The 17,189-nt window shown below is 35.4% G+C and overlaps 1 long non-coding RNA gene across 1 annotated transcript; it reads left to right on the forward strand.

Moving 5' to 3' along the window:
* The first annotated feature begins 13,509 nt into the window (after positions 1–13,509).
* LOC145324647 (uncharacterized) lies at positions 13,510–16,661 on the forward strand. The gene is made up of 3 exons (XR_013881295.1): positions 13,510–14,178; positions 14,968–15,545; positions 15,785–16,661. It is a non-coding gene; the product is annotated as an uncharacterized LOC145324647 (long non-coding RNA).
* The last annotated feature ends 528 nt before the right edge of the window (positions 16,662–17,189 follow it).

Consider the following 17,189-nt stretch of genomic DNA (forward strand, 5'->3'; position numbering starts at 1 on the left):
AAACAAGGATGTCTACATCCCAGGGAGGGAGAGGACAATGGGCTGTTAATTAAACTAGTCCCCAAAGTTTTCATAAATGGTGGCTTAACAAATTTGGGGACGTTTATTGAGTTTTGATTGAAAGGTTCATTAAATTGAGTGTTTAAACGTTTTAACCACTAATTTTACGCTACAGAAAGGGTAATTTTGTAAAACATCATTGGAGATGTACAACAATTTATAGGCCATTATCATATCCCTTTAGATACCTAATGTATAGTATATTTAATAATTCCATATGTATAGTGCTCCCAATGATAGTAAACAAGATGTACCCCTTTTGTAATTTAGAATTATTTGTAGAAAAGTGTGTAAACTTGTTAAGTCCTAAAATTTTTTCAGGCAGACAAAAGAAGAATCTTATTATAAAACTTTGGGAACCACTATTATTTAAATGCTATTGTCCCCTCCCTCTCTGATTGATCAGTATACTGACCGTAAAAAAAACACTTGAAGAGTTGCTACGCTTCCCAAATGAATTGTGAAATATTTTATGATCCCACAATAGAATAAACGTCGTATTTTTCATGAGAAAAATGCATATTTTGACAGGGATCTAAAGGGGTAAGACAATGGCCGATAAATTGAAGTACATCCCCAATAATGATACACAAAATTACCCTTCTATTGGTTACTGTGTAGGTAAAATTTTTGAAAACTTAACTTAATGAACTAACCAATTAAAATTAATAAAAAGTCCCTGAATTAAACAAACGTCATTAAAATACTTTAAGGACTAGCTTAATAAACAGCCCATTGTCCCCTTCGTTCCTGCATATTTTGACATATCTATTTATCCATATTTTTCAATGTATCTTTATTTGCTTATCTATCGATCTATCCTTTTAATAACTATCTATACATATAACCTTCTATTTGCTATCTAGCTAACTTTCTGTTTGCTATCTTTTAAGTTCTATCCTTTTATATCCTATCTATCTATCCTTCTATTTCTTATCTGTATATCCTTTTATTTGCTATCTATCTATCAAAATATCACCTAAAAGATGTTTTTGCGATTAACTTCAGTTTTTCATATTTTTCAATATGCCCTAAAGTTCATTTCTGCTGTAAACAAACATGTTTGTCCCATGCAGGGAGGGGACATTGGGCTTTTTATTACACTAGTCCCAAAAATTTTATAATAACATTTTCTTTTTTTGTTGGCTTTAACAACTTTAGGGGCTTTTATTAAAATTTTACTGGTTTGTTCAGTATGCTGAATGCCTAAACATTTCAACTACTTATTGTAATAATCTATATAACGGGTAATTTTGAGTATTATCATTGGGGATGCACATCCACTTATCATACATTGTCTTTTCCTTGTTCCCTGTGCTTATCCTCAGGGATCTTAAGGGATAAGACATTGAACGATAATCCAAAGGTAATATATTTAAACAAAATTGTCCCTTTTATTAAGAAAAAATTATTTGTGGAAAAGCTTGGACACAAAATTTTAGATTTCTTATTTTAGATGCCAACGAATGGGATAATGTTTTTATAAATCTTTGGAAAACATTTCAAATTAGGGGATTGCGATTGTCTGTGCTCTAGGCACTTTGAGGTAAACTACACACAGTGTGTTCGAAGGTGCTTTGACTTTTGTGTCAGAACCTAAATTGGGACATAGTGCATTTCATTACCATAGGTTGGGTAACTTCATTTCACTTTTCAATAAAACTTAAAATGCAGTCGTTTTTGAGAAAATTATATTTAAAAATTTCAATTTTCATCCATTAGGAGTTACCGAATAATCATGACAAGAAAAGCAAAGATTAAATATTTAAAATTTTGAACAAGTTTGCTTTTATAAAGTTCTCCATAAAACCACTCCTGAAGTGAGTTGATTCATGGCCATTTTTATCAGTTGCTTTGCTAAGGTCACGGAAATTTAGCCTTAATAAATCATATATAGAGAGTTTTTATGACAGACTTTATGAAAGCAAAGTTGTTCAAAATTTTAAATAAATAATCTTTGCTTTTCTTGTCATGATTATGCGGTAACTCCTATTGAAAATTTGAACTTTAAATTTTCAAATCTAATTTTCTTAAAAACGGCTGCATTTTAGATTTTATTGAAAATTGATATGAAGTTACCTAACCCAGGGTAACGAAATGCAATATGTTACAATTTAGGTTCAGACACAAAATTCAAAGCACTTTCATACAAAGCACCATTTTAAGAATCATGAATGTTTTAACTTTTATCCTTATTAAAGGACAAGCTTTTATATAATTAGGGTTGGCCCGTCAATGGTTAATTTAGACATGTTAGAGTTGTCCTAGCAATTTCATACTTAACATAATGTTTCCTATGACAGCAACGCAACTTTCCATAAGAAAGCAAAGCGTTATCGAAAGTCCGTACGTCCATTTAAAACATGTCTTATTTAATTATTGTATGTATCTGATTTATTCAATAATTTTGTTTAACTTACAAATTAATGTTCTGCTTTTTAAGTTCTGACACTCTACAATTGTTAATGTACGTTTGTCATTCTTACTGATTTTAAAGCTCCACTTTTTTTTGGATGTTGTCATCCTTGTTTTTATATTCAAATTAGCAAAATTTAAAATTTAAAGTCATAAAGAAGAATATTAGATGACCTAATCATCCTTAGGGGCAATATTGAAAAAATTAAAATATTTGACATTTAATTCTTTTAGCTTTTCCTGATATTTTAGGTAGGGTTGGGCCGGCATTTACCGGATATCCGGCTGATTTCTAATGCCAGATATCCGGTTCCGGCCGGATATCTGGCTAACGTCCGATATCCGGCAAATTCCTGGATATCCGGCCGGATAACCGGATATCCGGAATAAAAAATCAGCCAGATATCCTGTAACCGGATAGTTTTAATATCCGGTATCCGGCCGGATATTGAAAATGTCCAGATATCCGGCTGGATAACCGGCCAAACCGGATATCCGGCCCAACCCTAATCTTAGGGGATAAGTCAATGGGAGGTTAATTTATATCAATTGCAAATGAAACTTCTGTAGATTAAGATTAATGGTTGAAAAGTTTGAAACCAAGTTTTTGAACCAACAAATAAATTAGATGACCTAAACATCATTAGGGGCAATATTGAAAAGAAAAAAAAATATTTGGGAAATTTCGATATTTTTCCAATTTTACTGATACATAGTAATCCTAACAATATAAAGTGTGATAAAACATTAATTCTTATAATAAAGTAACATGATGTTTGTCTGCCAGTATGTATGTCTGTCTATCTATACCCAAGGATATCCGCTGAACCTATATGGTTCTCCTTTACAGGATAGCTAGCTTCTCATATGGCCTTTGGTAAAGTGCCACTGCCCTCCTAAGAGAAATCGCCCCTAAAAAATAATTCAACCATCCCCACCCCCTAAAAAAATTCCCCCCCTCCCCACCCTACAAAAAATATTTTGTTACCGTTTCTGTTTGAATTTGATAAACTATAAATAATTGGGTTATCAAATGCAACTCCCCCGCCTTCTTATCTGCCCCTGGAGGCCTCTAGGGGCGTAGCCGCTAGTTATGATTAATGCAAAAGAATTGACTGAAAACTCGACAGACGAAAGGATAGATGGAAAATATTAACTAATCTAAATTATGAAAATTATCAGCTTATTTTTTTTATGAAACTATCATTAAATTTAAACTTAACATGAGAAATATGATGATTAATATAAGTACATCTTTTCTTATCTCTTTAGATCTCCTACTTTAACCAGATAGAAAATAGTATTTTTTTTTGGTGTTTTCAATCTAATATAATATTTTAAGTTAATAGTCCTATCCGTTCTTCCCTAATTTTCAAGTCCCCAAATTTATTAAGCAAACAAATTAAAAAAAAACATTATTTTAAAACTTTGGAGACAAGTGTAATAAACAGCCAAATGTCCCCTCTCTCCCTGATATAACATTAATCTTACAGTGTCAAACACACGTTTTGCTATACATCAAGTTTGTCAAAATATGCAGCACATATTATAGGAAATATTTTTAATATATTTTATCTTTTAATGTAAAGTAGTTGGAGGTTTGTTTGTCTGAAGCTAAAGATCTCTGAAAAATAATGATCCAATAGATCTATAATATATGTATATACAGATAATTACCTGTCCCCCCTTCCCAATGACCTAAAAGTTTGCAGACACGATAGGTTCAGCAGTAAGTGAGATCCTTCAATGCACACAGGCAGAAAAATAAAATTAATTAATTGCCTAAAACACAATCTTTTGACCTATGTGAAACTTCCCTATAAAGGAGAACTCAATCAGTTCAGTTGAAATCTTAAGCTTCAGACAAAAAGAACAGAACAGAATTCAAATTATTACAAAGAAGATAAAGTATAGAATAGAATCCAGGTAGAAGATTCTGCCTGGCTAGCCTGAATTTAAATTGGAACATTTGAAGGACCAAATTGGCTATAAGGCTGTTAGTAAATCACATGATTTAAGTTATTATTCAGAAAAAATATTCAAAATAAATTCCTTTTGCAATAATTTACTAAAAGCCTTGTAGCCAAGCTTCCACCTTTCTCTTCCCTATTCACAATGCATTAAAATCGAATTTTATGTGCAAAGCCTTAAAAAATTTAATTATGTCAGAAAATTTACAAAAAATATTGGTCTCGGTATTTATATTATAAAACTAGGTTGCGCTCTTATGTATGTTTTTAAACAGCTGATTTATACATGATAGCAACTACATCCATACATTAACTTGTGGTAGGGGGGGGGGGAGGGGGGAAGAAGGGGCTGTACCCATTTAGCTGGCCTTTGAAAGTTACAAATGTGGTCAATCGTACTTATTAAAATTAAAACAATATGATGTTAAGTAACTTTACATCTTTGTCTAAACCGACCAAGCAGTTAATGATGTCTCACTTCAATAAGAGGTGTGAATTAGAGATGTCAGTCTCAATCAGATACTTATACTTAAAGGATAAGAATTATCTTTTGAATACATAGACTTTTTCTTAATTGTTCTAATTTCAAGCGTGTTACACTACAATACATAATTTTAAATTATGAAGATCAATTAACATTTTAACAACATATACTAGATTTTGATATAAATTAAATTTTGTCCAACTAGTCATTGTGATTTGTACTTTAGCATTATTGTCTTTACTGCGCAAGTCAAAGATTCCTTCAAATTTCCCAGAAATTTTTAGGGTTTTCACTTCTATTCCTCCTTATTCTATGAATTATTATCTATATATACATCTATCTATCTATCCCTTCATCTATCTATCCATCTAACTATCTATCTCACACTATATATATATATAAAACATATTAAACACTTTGTTTAAGTCTCAGTGCACTTGTTGTAACTGATTCCTAACAATTTTCTCTCACAAAAGCATTGCTGTCATTGTTCAACAAAAAATTGTTGAGAAAGATTTGACAAGATATATTTACATTTAGGGGGCAAGTGTTGCAAACAATCAATTTGATACTTAGTAGCACAACTTTAGTTTTTTACAAGCCCAAGTTCATGAATGTACAAATCTTTTATTTGAACTAAAGTTGATTTATAAATCTAAAAAAAAACAATTTTAGGTGAGATTTGACAAGATATGATATGGGTGGCAAGTGTTCTAAGCGATCACTTTGATATTTAACCCATTAGTGCCGAACCGGGCATTAAAACCCGGTTCCAAAAAATGGAAAAAAAAACGGTTTCCGGCTTCATAATTGCATCATTCTCAGTAGAAATCCCCCCTCTACTACCCTGGAGCAGGCAGTTTAGCTTACTTCCGTTTTCCGGTATAGCTCAACAAAATTTGAAAATCATGAAAATTCAAAATACCCCTTCTAATTTTTTTGTTTTTATAGTAAAGTCGCTAATTTTTTCGTGAAATCTAATGTTTATTGACAAGTACATCTATTTGTGAATTTGATTTATTCAAATTATTATTTTTTATATGATTTTTATCGTTTTTTACGCCCTATTATGACCCGGTTTGGCTTGGCCATAAATACCCGACAGTTTTAAAACCCGGCTCGGTTTCGGTTTTTATTACCTGGTTTTAACTTTTCAACCAATAAAAATAACAGTTTACGTCATTAGTAAGGATTTGAGCCACCCTAATAACCCTAGTAATCTCCATAGGTGTCACCCAATAGTTTTATTCTCGTTTTCTGATATGTAACACCCAAATTTTATATGTTCTTTTTTTGTAGTGTGTGTCTTTTAAAACTTTGAGCAATGGTTTTTTTTACCCGAAAACGGCAACACCTATAGCCGAAACACTAAATTTGAAATAAATCGCTTCGTATTATACTTGTAGCTCTATAGATTACATGAGGTTGTGTAGTTTTCAATTTATGATCGTATCAAAGTTCTAAAAAGTGTTCATCTCACTTTTGGCGTTCAAAAATTACATTTTTCGATTTTTGGTCGAAATAACCGAGTTTTTACAGCAAAACCGGGTTTTAACGCCGGCGGAAACCACCCAAAACGGGTAATAATGCCTAGTTGGTATTTATGGTCGAGCCAAACCGGGTTTTTTTGCAACTTTCCTGTGCACGCCACTAGAGCAAAACAAAAAAATACGAATTCCGTTTTGACCATTATAAAGCTTCCCTGAAACTTTCTGCTCGATCGGCCCATAAAAGTGGCGCTCGGCACTAATGGGTTAATAGCCCAACTCTTCATCTAAGATATACAAATAGTTTCTTTACAAGCCCAAGTAATCATTTGTGAAAAATCTTTTATTGATAGGAAAATTAATTCAAATACTGTAAAATAAGCAAATTTTGGTAAAATTTGACAAGATAGATTTACATTTAGTGTTGCAAGCAATCAATTTGATATATCACAACTTTTTAAATCTAAGATACAAAAGTAGTTATTTTACTAGATCAAGTAAAAAAACTTAAAAAAAAACAATTTTAGGTGAAATTTGACAAGATATACTTACACTTATATCATATGTTGCAAACGATCAAATTTATATTTAATTGCTCAATTACACTATTTCAAAGCAGGGACATTCCAGCTTTTTTTTGGGTAGTATGAGGGGTTTCAAAGGTTTGAAGGAGGTAATCTAGTGTATTTATAAAATTTGCTAGCTGGTTAAATATTTGAGGGGGGAAATTTGATGTATTCTTTAATTTTGAGGGGGGTAAGTATCTTTATCTTCTTTGAGCTGTGTAAATATTTCCAACACTATTTGCTGACTGATATTCAAAAATCCAATTGAAAGTTGGCACAGGTTCTCCACCCCATAAACATATGTACAGTTATTTAGCTCATGTTCCCTCTATCATTTTTCTTAATTAGGAAAAATTAAAACAAATATATAATTGTGATCCAGTACTACAATTGAGTTTAAAGATAACCCTTGAAAAGAGAAACAAATATTATTAGTAGCAACATTAGCTTAGGAATTTATCTATTTATGCATATCTATTAATACATCTAATCTATCTATTCATCTATTTATCTATCAATCTATTCATATTGAAAAGAGAAACAAATATTATTAGTGGCAAGAAAAGAATATTAGATTTAGACATATCCAGCTATCTATTTTGCTATCTATCTATCTAGCTATTAAATTTAGACATCTATTATGCAATAGTAATTAAAATCTTAAAACAAAATAAATTTAATTTTATTTGTATTTCTTTTTGCATAAATTGACTTTAAGCTGTATATACAATACATTATATATATGCAATAGTTTCAAAATCATAACTAAAACGTTTTCCTATAGAAAAAGTAGTAAGTTTTTTTTTCTGAAGCTTGAGATTTCCAAAACTACAGAACTTTAAGTTTAGATTTAAGTTTTAGGATGGTTTTAGGCTATTTACTTTCATTTTCTTATCCTTATCTTTTAGAAAACAGAGACCCTATATTTAGGGGCACAGCCGCTAGTACAGTAAATACCAGAAAGGGAGGGGACATAAGACTGTAAATTATACCTGTACCCAATATTTTAGTTAGCTTCAAACATTTTGGGACTTTTTTTGATTGGTTAGTGACCAACTTTTATTATATCTACAGATTTTGTTTTTTATCATGGGGGTGTAAATAATTTCATTGTTCATTGTCTTATCCCTTTAGATCCATGGTAAGTCTTATATAAGTGATATAGACAGACTTACATAAGTTAATGATAGAGTAGACTTAATATTCAATTCAAAATGCAAACAGATTTTTAAGTATTTATTATATTGGATTAAATGCAGTTTTTGAGTAAATAAGATTATATATTGATACTATATTTAGAAATGATTAAATATGTTAATAAGTCAAAACTACTGATTATTCAAAGCTGGAAAGTTCTGAAGTAGCAGGATGTCTGTCTGTATATCAGGACACCAAGCAACAGGATGACTGTCTGTTTAATTAATACAATGTATTAATTAACTATGCACTTTGAAGGGGTAGAATATCTGCCTATGCAAACTATCTAAAGTAGTAGGATGTCTGTGAATAGCTGTATTGGTCTTAATAAAGACTCGAACCCAAACCAGATAATGTTCTGTGTTAGGACTCTCAATATCAACTGACTTAAATATATTTTCTCTTTATTCTTTCTGAGAGCAATTAAAGAGTAATTAAGAGTAACAACTAACATATGTCTGCAAACTTAAATATATGACATCACAACATAAATATATGACATTTACCCCCTTCTGAAACCATCCAGCTAAGCATGGTTTCACCATCCATCAGGCTGATCCAATAAACTGGGATCAATGTCTTCACTGGGTGAACCTACATCGAAATTAACCCCGGCCTCCAGTCCTTCCTCTCCTTCACCCACTGGAGGAGGAGTGTTCAGCGCTCCTCCACCAACCTCAGCCGAGACACCCACTGTTGCCGCCATGACAGCATTACTCGCTGCAGCAGTTACGGGCCCTCCTACAGCAACCATCACAGCATCATTTACCGCTGAGGCGGTATCATTCGCAACAGCCACCTCTGCAGCAACCGCTGGCCCATCTGCCGGCATTGCCACCTCCATATCAACACCACCAGTGACCTGAACACCTCCCGAAACCAACATCACCCCGTTGTTAGCCCCAGCACCGCCAGAAGTTCCAGCCTGTTGCAACTGCCAATATGCCGCCGCCGGTAAGTCATTGTTTATTCTGCGCCGGATCTCGCTAAGCTCACTAAAAATATTGGACAGGTGCCTTTGCACTTCAGCCTCTTTTTGCGCCATCTCAGAAATAGCCTCTTGAACCTTAGTTCCCTGCCCTGCCAAAACACTTTCCACCTGTTGGCCCACCTGCTGTCCCAACTTGGTTGAACTACTTTCCCAATTATCAGTCATTGCTGTCTGTACACTTTGTACCATATAAGAAGTCTTTTGCTGTGCAGTAGTAGCCACCATTTGCTGCATCTCTGTATCTACCTTCCTTATACAGTCCATTAGATCCCTCTTATGCGTGGCCAACATATCTTTAATCCGATTATGACTGTCCGTCTGCCAAAGCTTCTGTGCAGTGTTCAAACTTTTGACTGATTCTCTTACAGCTTCACGAATTTTTTCCTCAATCATAGGCTTTAGAGTCACAGCAACAGAATTACTGATTCTACCTATATCTTCATCACTGAGCGGCGCCAAGCCACGTTTGTCATTCTTGCGCTCAGCTTTATTTCTCTCAACCTCAGCACGTAAATCTGGTAACTCCCTCTTTTGTTTAGGCCCAAGAGAATCTGCCCCAGCAGGCCGCTTGACCACGCCCCTTCTGGAAGTACCTTCCCCAGCATCATTATAAGCCTTGCTGGCTCCCCTTCTGGAAGTACCTTCCCCAGCATCATCATAAGCCTTGCTGGCTCCCTTAGTCCTGACCGACCCAGCAGCCTGATTTGGCACAAACTTACCAAACCTGCGCCGTCCCTCACCAGAACCAGTATCTGCCACCTTTCCAGGCTTGTCCGTTGGAGGCTCAGTCCAACTGTCTAGCTCCGAACCACTCTGTTCACTAGGCAGACGATCCCTGGAATCAAGCTCAACCTCAAGGCTCACGTTGCCAACATCTTCATACCCAGGCTCATACCTGGGCGATTCTACATCATACTGCCTCCTATCATCTCTTCTATACACAACATGCCGCCGATTAGCTCTACCAGCATCCAACATCTCAACAGACGGTTCACGCTCCTCCCACCGACCAGACGCCCGCTGATACCGCCTTTCGTTTCCATCTCCATTTCCTGATAATAATCAATAATTAAATATTAACATTTTAATATTTTAATATTTTAACATTTTTCATATATAAGACGACATTCAAAACGAAATACTTTACATAAATTATATTTATCAGGGATGCCAAATTTTAATTACTGTTTTCCCGATAACGCGAAAATTTAACGCAGTTACACAGTCTGCCTAAACAACCAACACACAGCAATCCAACAACCACCCCCGCAGCTCCCATCACAGCCATAACAAAATGCTGCCAACTATTAGTCAACCAATCAACCGAGGTATTATACAAATGTACAAACCAATCTTCTGTCACCTCTACAACAAAAGCATTTGAATTAGCAGCCAATTCCGAAAGTTTAGCCTCTTCCACAGACTCCAACACCTGTCCTTTCTCTCCCTTATCCAACAGATGCTCAAAATTCAATGGTACCTCCAACCAACTATCCTCCAGCCGTTTAGTCTGAACCAGCTGCATTCCTGCCCCCTTGTTGCCTAGATATAATCCAGGTTTAACTCTCACAAATACTGGATTTTTCCTACACTCGACAACCATCAACAAGGAAACATTTTTAACTAATCTTGTGAACGGTTCTACAGCAACAATTCTATCATCCATCAACAAAGAAAATGACCAAGATAACACGGCAAATTTGCTCCTAAAGTCACATTCAACCATCTTTTTTTACATACAGACACAAGTTCCATCTCCCCTAGATGTTGTACCAACAAATTTCCGACTTGTTTGATGTTGGAATGAAACAAATTATTCTCCCAACACCCCTGTTCTGCCTGCAAAATCCTTTCCACCTGATGATATGAAGAAGTTAGCTGTAATAATAAAGCACCATCCTCCTCCTTTCTTCGCATCCAAGGAAAAAAATTCTTTTTAGCAGTTGTAATCCACAAAAATACATCAGGAACGTTGGTATGAAAATAATGCAAATCAGTCAGAAAATCAGAAAACTCCACTTTTTTCCCCAGTTTCAATCCCAACGAAAACTGTGGAGAAATCGCCAACCAACTTTGGCCACCCTGATTATTAGCATCATCCGCCATATTAGAAAATGTAAACAAAGTTAAATTTACAATTTCAACAGTCCGAAAATAACTAAAATGACGTCTATCTTCCTGTGATTTATTGTGAACTATCACTCGATCAAGCCCAAGCCGCAGATCAGACTCCAGACAATGTGCACCAATGAACTGATCCTCAAGAAAACAACTGTTATCAGGTAACATTGAAATTTGTATATTTTTCAAATAACTTGTAATCTGAACTTCTTGAAAAGTATTAGGCACAAAGGTATTATTTAAATAAATACCATCCCCTCTGCACTGAGGGTCAATCCCATACGTCATCATATCATCATACAGAATGGTACCATTTATGAAATAAGTCATTGACCGGTCATAAAACGCTACAGGCAACCGTCGTCCATCTATGTCTAACACCCTCTGTTCCTCCATCCTTTTACAATCTTCACTAGAAATTAACTCATCACTACTAACAACAGCTGGTGCCCCTAAATGTATGTGGCTATATTTGCCACAATACCAGGTGTGAACCGTTCTGTCGACGTGACATTGTACCGCGGGCAAAAATCTCACTCCCACTTTTTTTAACAGATGACCGCTGATTGTTCCATTAAACTCATGCTGACCAAATACTGTACATTCTGAAGCCCTCAACTCAGGACCGTCGCCAACACACTCCTTTACTAGCACAGGTATCACATCAGCCCCACAGGGTATCAAACACAATCCCCAAATTAAAAAATATTTACCTGATTTAAATTTATTATTATGACCAGACATTATTAGCTGATAACTGTTCACCAATTCACCCGCAAATATCAACTGATTTAGCCTTTCATTGCAGGACAACTTTCTACCTACTAGCTTTGTCAGCACATATTTGTTATTAAAATAATCAAATAACAATTCATGAACTCTTATTATAATATATTTTTTAAATATTTATATGTATTTATATAATATTTTTTTTTTTTTTTTCAAAAATAATTATTATCAGCTCTCCTTTCCCTACTTTCTCCGTCCTCGAGTTCCTATCTGAACATGTACCACAGGACCCCCTACCTGAGATCTTAACCTCCTCCCAGTGTCCCATAAATATTTCGCCACCCGTGATCCACTTTTCTTAATTGTAACTAATCTTTCAGGTGAAGATTGCGGCGGCGCCGTAGTCAAAAACGACTGTTCCGATGAAAGCTCAACCTCGTCAAAATTACCCTCAACTACAGGAGCAGGCACCACAGATTCATCTGTCACTCCCACCTCTACTCCTTCCCCTACAGGTATAATTTCTCTATTAACGTTCCACTCATTTCCATCCCCTGAAACTCTGTCATTATTAACCTCAACCTCACTCTCCTTCTCCTGAATCTCGTCACTCTGTCTTTCCTCTGCCAATTCAAAACCATCATTTTCAGATGACAAATACACAACATCTTCACTCTCTCTCTCCTCTACAGTTTCTCTCTCTACAGGCATATTGTCAACCTCCAAAAATATCTCATCGGACGGACAAATTTCAGGTAAAGGAAAAACGTTAAAATTAACCTCCTCCCCTAAAACTTCCGTTCGAGCATGAATTTTTCGAATTTTATCCCTAGCCACAACCTGATTTTTCTTGATGGGATTATTCCCAAAAGGTGCCAACTCATACAATGCATCCGAAAATTTCTTAACTACAATAAAAGGCCCTCCATAAAAAGACTGTAATTTCTTGGACACGTCAGTCTTCACAATATTAAAGAAAGCATAACAAACATCTGTCACTCTCAATGCTTCCCTCTGTACTCTGTGTTTATTTTGAACCTCTAAATATAACTTAGATTTTGTAGAAATTCTCTTAATTACATCCTCCATATTTTTCAGAAATTCCAAATACGACCGCGAGGATGAAGATTCAACAGACGGGACTGGCGATAGAAAATCGAGGGGAATACGTGGCTGCTGACCGAAAAAATGGAGAATATCCAGTTCTAGTACTCTTGGAGCAATTAATCACTAACGTAGCCAAAGGTAATTTTTTAGCCCAGTCCTTTGTTCCATGATTTTCATCTACTTTCAAAGCAGCATACAAACTCTGATTTTGCCTCTCTACAGGATTCGAATTTGGATTCCTGGGGGGAATTAGGACAGTATCCACCCCCAATCCTTTCATCACACCTTTAAACACACTGCTTGTAAAATTTGTACCTCTATCCGATCTCTAAGCCCTAAATAAACCATAGGTAGGTACAAAATTTTCCAATATAGCCTTTACAGTTGTTTCAGTTTTAGCATCAACCAACGGACATGTAAAAACATATCTAGAAAATAAACAAACCATGATTAAGACAAATTTAACCGTCTGTCCCTGATGATAACATGGAGTCCAAGGACCAACTAGATCCACTGACATATTAGCAAAAACTTCACTACTTTGAACAGAATGAGTTATAGGTGAAACATGTTTAGGATTACTTCCAGCCTTTTTCAAACATGTAATACAATTTCGTATTCTCGATTCCACAAACTTATTCACGCCAGGCATAAAAAATCTCTCATTTATTTTACGTATTGTCTCCTGCACCCCTCTATGTCCAGAACCATATCCACCATGAGCTGAATCAAATATATCATTGTATAAAGAAAGAGGCACTACAGGCCTCTCGACAAAACCCCCTTCGGCCAAAGGCTGTCTGAAAATTACAACCCCCTCTAGCACATACATATGGCCAATAAGATTGTACAATAGTTCTTTTCTGCCCGATAACTCCGCCCTCTCATAAGACGACAACTGTCTCCTTTCCAATATCCATAACCTTATTTCATTTAGGATCTCGTCCTGCTGAAGACTACTTTGCCAGACAAACTCAACATCCACCTCATCCTCTGCAGAATGTACCTGCATAATGGAATAGATTTGATCCAGAAATGGTGAATCATCCAGGTAAGGATCCAAAATTTTATTATCCGTCTCTCTACACTCCTGACAATCCTTCAGTCGATGATCCTTACAATCTAACTCAGTTCTCGACAAATAATCTACATTCACATGCTTAGTCCCCTGTCGATGGATAACTGTAAAGTCAAAACTTTGCAAGAAAGTTATCCATCGATAGGTGACACCGTTTATTGATCCTTTAGCCCAACGTTTATAATGCACTAGTGAAATACTGTCTGTCCGAACCAAAAATTCACAAAACCTACAAAAGTGTAAAAAATTCTTTAATGCATATACTAATGCACCTAATTCTCCTTTATAGGAAGGATAATTTTGTTCTGCAGCATTACACTTTTTACTACAGACACCAAACACTCTCTCTACACCATCCTGTTCTTGTGAAATAATCCCTGCAAAATACTGAGAACTATAATCTACATCCACGATAAAAAGATTAGGATTATCCCATTGAGGATAGCCTTTACACATCTCAGTCTTGAACATTTCCATAAATTCAGTCCATACTCTGTCCAATTCTTCTGTCCACTTTATTATAGTGTCATTCCTGTGACTATCCAACATGCATGACCTCTTGGCATAATCAGCAAAATATCCTCTGTAATAATTAGTAAATCCCAAAAACTTCTGCAACTCCTTTCCTGTTCTAGGCTTGCCCCAATCCTTAATCCGTTCCAAATATGCAGGATTTATTTTCAATCCATCGGCACTAATAACATGCCCCAAATAATGGCATTCTCTAGTCAATAAATCACACTTATCTAAATTCAATTTCAGGTTGACCTGCCTAAGAACTTGAAACAGTGCCTGCAGATGCTCTACATGTTCCTCTGGACTTGATGAAAACACGATCAGATCGTCCAAGTAACTGATACAGAATCCATACATACCTGGCAGGATAGACAGCACCTTATCCATCAGAGCACAGAACAGGCTGGGTGCATTACACAACCCAAATGGCAACCTGTTAAACAAATACATCCTGTTTGCTGCACTAAAAGCTGTCAACGGTTTAGAGTCTTCATCCATAGTCATCGAATGGTAGGCAGCTGTCAAATCAAGAGTACTGAACACCTTGCCAGAACCCAGCTTCGTCAGATTATCAGAAATCAGTGGCAGCGGCCACGCCACCCGCTTAGTCACGTTGTTCAAATTGCGGAAGTCGATGACAAACCTCAACTTAGCCTCTGCTCCAGGTGCAGCCTTCTTTTTCACAGCAAAAATAGGACCAGACCAATCCGAGAAACCCTCCTCAATAATGCCGGCGTCCAGCCATTTGGTTAACTGTTCTTTCAACTTAGCATCGTACTCTGGATTCAATGGAATATTTCTGGCCTTCACAGGTTTAGCTCCAGGTAACAATTCTATATTATATGTCATTAATCGACAATCACCAATATCTGAATCATTCATTGAACAGATATCAAAATTTTCCAAACAAATTTTAATAATCCTAGGTTTCAATTCTGGATTTTCCTTAATCATCTGGTTTTCATCTAACTTCAATTTTTGAATAATAAACTGTACCCGTTCATGCATTTTTTGCCCCGACAACTTTTCTGGCTTATCCAACTCATTAATTGTTTTATTACAGGTGACATCTTGATTATCCATGATGAAACAATGCCCCATCTTCACATTTCTCAACAAGGTAATAGGTTTTATTGACGCATTAACTACATTAACCACGCAGGACCCATCTTTCCGTGGCTGATACACCCCCTCAATAATCATAATCCCATTGCCACTTGTCATCTTAGAAGAATTAGGGGACACGTACCAAAGCCCATCATTCTTTAATCCAGTCACATGCACCACAGCTGTAGATCCTCCAGGATAAAAAATAGTTTTATCCAGCAACTTCACATTATACTTCGTTGAATATAACTCTCCAAACCCACCCCCCTCCTTTATCCCTGGCAAGGTAGGTTTAGATGGAATTTCAGAATTCATTCGTCCGGACAAAATAGGAATTTTCTGTATCTCCGCCACCACCTGTTTCTGTAAACAGGAATTAATAGGAACAGATTCCCCACAGAATTCAAACTTATCCTCATCCAAACAAATATTAATTTTATTCTTTTTCAGGAAATCAGATCCAAGATTTACCAACCTACTCGTCACCTCAGGTACATAAAATATCTCCGTAAACACAGCTTGAGTTCCAGCAAATCTAAATTTCAACTCAACATATCCAATAATATTAACTTTCTTTAAATCTACTGAATACGCTGATAATTTAGCAGGACAAAACTCAATTCCATGTTTGTCAAGAATCTCTCTAGATATCAAAGAATTAAAATTATTTCCTGTATCAATAATTCCTAACTCCTTCACCGGAATATCAGCCCCTGGCACAAAAAATTCTAAATCCGCACAAATAGGCATTTTCGTTATCTTCAAAAACTTCACAATCTCTTGAAAACACTAGTCATTACAATTAATTAATATATCCATGTTAATTAATTTTAAATTTTAGATATACATCATTCCACTACACAGCAGTCAGCCCTCCATCCGTCACCAGCCGCCAACATACTGTTCGATTTATGAAATCCTGTACATCTTCCAGACTACCAGCATCACACAGCTACACACCAAGCCTTTTCTCATACAAGTAAGTACCTCTCAAAGTATTAACATTTACTTCAACTTTGCATAGGTACCTATCAAATATAATATATAGTAAATATATATATAAATAGATATATATATTGTTTTCATTAACACGATCACACCTTGACTGAAGAATAAGCAAGACAGTAATACTTTATAAAGTTGAGAGCAATTATCTGAATACAAAACAGCAAAATTAACTATTTACACATAGCAAACCCAGAAAAAATCAATTACAGTACTATAGCCTATATAATGAATACGAATAAAAGAACGATCTATAAATTTCATTTCATGAAATTTATATATCGAATCGATCATATCCATTACATAGGATATTGCTGAAAATTGTTCCTGGCTATGTCAGCAATCATAGCCTCATA

Source organism: Acartia tonsa, chromosome 7 (genome assembly GCF_053477335.1).
Source record: "Acartia tonsa isolate MP-2025a chromosome 7, ASM5347733v1, whole genome shotgun sequence".
Classification (NCBI taxonomy): Eukaryota; Metazoa; Arthropoda; class Copepoda; order Calanoida; family Acartiidae; genus Acartia; species Acartia tonsa.